The sequence below is a fragment of the Kryptolebias marmoratus genome, linkage group LG12, assembly GCF_001649575.2.
Source record: "Kryptolebias marmoratus isolate JLee-2015 linkage group LG12, ASM164957v2, whole genome shotgun sequence".
In the NCBI taxonomy this organism is placed as follows: Eukaryota; Metazoa; Chordata; class Actinopteri; order Cyprinodontiformes; family Rivulidae; genus Kryptolebias; species Kryptolebias marmoratus.
The window spans coordinates 24,968,154-24,974,153 of record NC_051441.1 but is presented as its reverse complement, the minus strand read 5'-3'; the positions used below and the strand labels follow the sequence as shown (position 1 = coordinate 24,974,153).

Genomic DNA, 6,000 nt, shown 5'->3' with positions numbered 1-6,000 from the left:
CCCCCCCCCCCAAAAAAAATAAAATAACTGGGCAGACATTGTTCAACCAGACATCGACACTCATTTTGTTTTCAAACTCTACTGCAGTTTATTTCACACTTCAGGTTGCAACAAAACAAACTACAAATCATCTTTACAGTGAAACACTTTTGTGTAACTGTTTTTTTTTAATTCTATACTGTAGAAGAGCATTATTTGCTGTCAGTGTTATTTCAAACATATTTCTTTTTTTTATTTGTAACAATATTCAACTTTGCTATCATCAGTACATTTAAAACAGCTTTTGTGCAAGATGGCGTTAAAAAACCTGTCCATTATGCTTAGTCAGGCACTGTTTTGTTTTTTGTTTTTTTATTCATCCATCTTGCGCCCCCCCTGCAATGGCACTCCGCCCCCCTAGGGGGCGCGCCCCACAGTTTGGGAACCACTGCTTTAAATCAAGATAAAATTCAACCTGTAATCACCGTACTATTCAACCTCTAATCACAATTACCGTAAATTCCGGACTATAAGCCGCTACTTTTTTCCCAAACTTTCAACCCTGCGGCTTATTCAGTGATGCGGCCAATTTATGTAATTTTTCTAACGGCCGCCAGCGGCGCTCGAGTAGAAAAGGTAAGATTTAGATCGGTGGAATATATGCGTCGAGGAAGACTGCAACTTCTTGTCTTGTGCATAAATTAAATTAGCGTGAACATACCCTCATCATGGAAAATGCAAAAAGAAAGGCATATGACGCAGCTTCCAAGCTAAAAGCAATCGAGCAGTCCGATAAAGAAGGAAACAGAGCTGCTGCACGTAAACTTGGCATAAACGAATCGATGGTGAGACGCTGGAAACGGCAGCGGGAAGAACTGGAGAAATGTAAAAAGACGAAAAAAGCTTTCCGAGGTAATAAAAGCAGGTGGCCCGAAATCGAAAACCTTCTAGAAGACTGGGTGAACACACAGAGAGCAGATGGCCGAGGTGTTTCGACTGTGCAGATCAGACTGAAAGCAAAAACAATCGCCACCGAAAAGAAAATTCCGGATTTCAAAGGAGGACCGTCGTGGTGTCTTAGATTTATGAAACGAAAAGGTCTGTCCGTCAGGAGACGGACAACTCTGTGTCAGCAACTCCCTCCCGACTACGAGGAACAAGTCGCACATTTTCACACATTCTTTCAAAAAAAGATAGCAGAGAATTCAATTGGACCAGACGACATCATAAATATGGATGAGGTACCTCTCACATTCGACCTGCCCCTCACCAGGACCGTCAACAAGAAAGGAGAAGCATCTGTCACGCTGAAAACAACCGGACATGAGAGAACTCATTTCACCTGTGTTTTGGGCTGCACTGCATCTGGACTGAAGCTTCCACCAATGGTAATTTTTAAGAGGATTACTTTGCCGAAAGAAAACTTTCCGAAAGACATTGTTGTGAAAGTTAACGCTAAAGGGTGGATGGTAGAGAGCCTAATGAAAGAATGGTTGACCGTGTGTTATGGCAAGCGACCGGGAGGATTTTTTCATAGAAAAAAAGCATTACTCGTTTTGGACAGCATGAGGGCACATATCACAGATTCTGTGAAAGCAGCCATCAAGAGGACAAACTCCATTCCAGCTGTGATTCCTGGGGGCACAACGAAGTATTTGCAGCCGCTTGATATTAGTGTGAATCGTGCATTTAAAGTGGCGCTACGTGTTGAATGGGAGAATTGGATGACTAGCGGCGAGAAATCTTTCACTAAAACTGGCCGCATGCGAAAGGCAACTTTTTCGCAAGTCTGCCAGTGGATCCTGACAGCGTGGGGCAGCATCAAAAAATCCACCATCACCAACGGGTTCCGAAAAGCCGGTCTGCTGCGTGACGGAGAGGAGGGCACAGAATCAGGAGTGGATGAGAGTTCCAGCGACAGTGACAGCGAGAGTGAGGCTGCGGGAGTGTGTGACGACGTCTATATGACACAGTTTCTTTCCGACACTGAGGAAGACGACTTTGATGGCTTCAGTTCTAAGGAGGAAGATGAGGACGGCTTACCGTGATTTTTACAAGTACGGTATGTTCTTTTACCAGACCTGTTTACTGTGTTGCGAGCGTGTTGCTAGCGTGTTGCTACCATTAACTGCCCTGTCACAGGCACCGTTTGGGATGAAAGTTATATTATTATTACCGTATTAAAGCTTTGAAAACTCTCTCGGTGTACCGTCTTTCTTTGTAAATATGTGTAACCCATGTATAATATGTATTTGCAACTGTATATTTTTGTAATGTATTTATTTGTATTTATTTTAGACACTTATTCTGATATGTTTTGCACGGGTGAATGAAAAAGGAGGGGCCGAACAAACGCGGGGTGACGGGTTTAAGTGGGGACAGGTAAAGGTGAGGGACAGACAAAAAAAAGGTGAAGAGGGGGTAAAAAGCTGGTTAAAGAAAAACCCGCGGCGGTGTGTGAGAGAAGACAGAGGCTCGACCAGACCCTGTGGATTTTTTTTGCACGTTGGCAAGGAGGAGTTTGACCTGAACTCTCTGCGAAAGATTATAGTTTCATTTGCGGGACTTGAAGTCGGGTTTGGGTTAATTTTGTGTTTGTGTTACATGTTTTAATGTGGGCACATGCGGCTTATATACAGGTGCGGCTTGTGTATGTACAAAATCGGTTTTCCTCTTAAAATGTGGTGGGTGCGGCTTATAATCAGGTGCGCTCTATAGTCCGGAAATTACGGTAATTCAATCTGTATTCACGAGACAGTTTAGTCCCTAATCACAATACAATTCAATTTGTAATTGCAATACCAATCTGCCTCTAATATCAATACAATTCAAATTCTAATCACATTACAATCTCTAATATCACTATAATTAAACCTTTAATCACAACATGATTCAGCCTCTAATCACAATTAATTCAATCTGAATTCACGAGACAGTTTAGCCTTTATTCAGGAGGTAAATCAGCCTTTAATCAGTATGCAATTGAGTCTCTAATCTTGATACGATTCAACATCAAATCACATTATGATTCAGCCTCTTATCTCATCATGATTCTGCCACTAATTAAAATACAAACTAGCCTCTAATAATGATTTAATTCAATTCCAATTCCAATATAGTTCAGGGTCTAATCACAATAATCAGGATACAAATCAGCATTTAATCACAGTATGATTCAGACTCTAATCCTGATATGATTCAGCCATTAATCAAAATTAATGTAATCTCTAATCATAATGTGATTTAGCCTTCATTCAGCCTATATTCTAGATACAATTTAACCAGTAATGACAATAAGATTTGTGTCTAATTATCATTTGATTCATCTTCAAATCCCAATACAATTTGGCCTCCAATCTTGATTTAGTTCAGCTTGTAATCAAATTACAACTCAGCTTCTAATCACAATGTCACTCGGCCTCTAATCTTGATATGACTTAATATCTAATCACGATAGTATTTACAGTCTAATCACAACATGATTCAGAGTCTAATCTCCATACAATTCATGCTCTAACTTTTCTTTCTAGAATAGTTTATCTATGTAACCAAGATGAAACACACTATTTTTTGTTGTTCATACTGGCACTACTATAGTTACCCCCATGAATAGCAGGTGTCACTAATGAGAGAACAGTACAGCTAAACAGCAGGAAGTGCAGCAGAAAAAGACTTGTACCCTAAAAGAGACAATGACAATGGCTTTAGAAGAGCTCAGTTCTTCATACTCAAACTACACTTTTTTAGCTTTTCTGCTCTTTTTAAACGTGGATGTTTGTAGTTAAAAACCTGCTGCAAATAGTTAATTTCAACATTTAATGGAGTTTTTTCTTACTAATGCAAAGCTGTAAAAGACCAATGCATCGACATGGCTGGGACATATAATCCGATTGCACGGTGCACGTGGGCGCCCATAAATTACTAAGATGTGAATAATATCTCTAATACAGACAAAACTTTGGTTTATAACCATTCATGGCTACTCCCTGAGAGAAGAATTGAAGCACCTGAAGCAAACGCCTACAGAGGCTGGAAGATCAAACATAACTTCATTCAAAGACCTGAACAAAACAGGCTAAACAGAACATTAAAAATCCAACAAAGACTTGACAAAACCAACAGCATTCAGTTGATCCACTAAATTTCTGCCTGTCATCTCTTGAGGAAATCATCTTTTTGGTGCATAATAACTATAATATGTTTTCAGACTGTTATCTTTGGCCCATTTTGAAGTATGCACAAAAAAAGGGAACTATTGCTCACTTTAAAGACCTTTTTAAAAAAAATACTAAAACATATAGCTTTTTTTGAGAAAAAATATCACAAGTTGGGGCATGGCTCAATAGGCACCAGCTCCCCACACCCTTGAAAGAATGCAAAAATGGATGAATCGATGGGGCTTGGCTCAATCACTAGATTGGTTGTGTTGAGAATTGTGATTTAGATGATTCAGTATTCTATGAAAAAGGTTCTCTGTATAAACCTTGGTTATATGACCCAACCCCAAATTTTCAGTGTTGCTGATAGACATGAAAACAGCTCCAAGAAAAACACTACCATCTATTATCTATTGTTTTCTTTTTATTGACAAAGGATTGATTTTAGCATTGAAGTCCTGCCCATTTAATTTGTAGCCCTGGTGATCTGCAGTCCCATCTCATCTTTAAATCAAGCATAAACAAAATTGAAAACTATCAGATCAGAGAAGAGGATGATAAAAATAGAGCAAATCACAAGAGAAACAGTCAAACCCTACTGAGAAGAGTACAAATATAAAACTGTGATTGATCTTTACTTTAATATATTCACTATCATGACCTAAATATGTCAGGAGAGCTGTATACACCCTGCCACCCCTCCACACACACGCACACATATGCGCATGCACAGCATGGAAGCTCGAGTTCTGTCTCTCTCTTACAGTCTGTAATTACAGGCAGAAACTGCTGACTGCTAGACAAAATACCAGCAAAGCATCTCTCTCTCTCTCTCTCTCTCTCTCACACACACACACACAGAAAATAAAAACTAAGGAACCACAGAGCATGTGTGTGTGTGTGGTGTGTGGTCAGTCAATGACGGGGTTTGCTGAGTTGCTTTTAGAAGAAAATGAAAAGATCAGATACAGACTGTTCCATTTCTGTCCTTGTTGTTGATTTCCTCCTCAGTCTTTTTCCTTTAGTCATCTTTTATTCTATCCACTTCAGTTTTCTATATTTCCCTCTTTTACTTTGTCTCTTCTCATTTCAGTTATTGCTATCAAAATTTCTTTTTTTAAATCATCCTTTCCATTCCCTTTATTCTGTCACCCAATTTAACTCTTCTATTGTCATCTTCCCCCCCTTTCTCTCTTCCTCCCTTCCTCCACCTGTTTATACCTTTATCACTTTTTTCCTTTTCTCTCCTTAAACCTCATGTTACTACTAAAAATGTCACTGCATAAGCATTGAAGCACTCTTCTTACTATTCATTCATTATTTTTCTGTTTCTGTCATATTTTTTTATTTGCTACCCCTTAAGATAATTTAAAAGAAACATAAACCAATACATCAAAATATATGACTTTTTGTAGCTTTGGTAGCAGGTAGCAATTTACATGTTCTCCCTGTGCTAGCATGGGTTTATCTTTGGGCACTCCGGTTTACTCCCTCTGAACAAAAACACATGTTTAATTGATAACTCAAATTGTCCCTTGGTGTGAGTGAGTGTGTGAATGGCTGTCTGTTCTGTTTGTCTCTATGCAGCCCTGAGATGGACTTGTGACTCCTCCTTCGTGCCCCCCACCTCTCACACAATGACTGCTGTGACCCTGAACAGAAAAATGGGTAAAGAAAATGGATGCATGGATATTGTACAGATATCCATGCATCCAGATAAGTTTAACAAAAAACTAAAAAATGTCTCCACAGACAGAAATGGGATTTTGTTGAACCAAGTGATAAAACCCAGCCGTCTTTGACAGACATACTTTCCAGTAGAAACATAATTCAAAGTTTAAATCGGTTCCCGAAAATTGGAATT

At 39.2% G+C, this 6,000-nt stretch overlaps 1 protein-coding gene across 2 annotated transcripts in view; it reads right to left on the bottom strand.

Annotated features, from left to right (window-relative positions):
• Positions 1-6,000, bottom strand: part of LOC108248181 (protein TANC2) — a 91,507-nt gene that overhangs the window by 53,566 nt on the left and 31,941 nt on the right. The gene's annotated exons all lie outside the window — the stretch shown is intronic.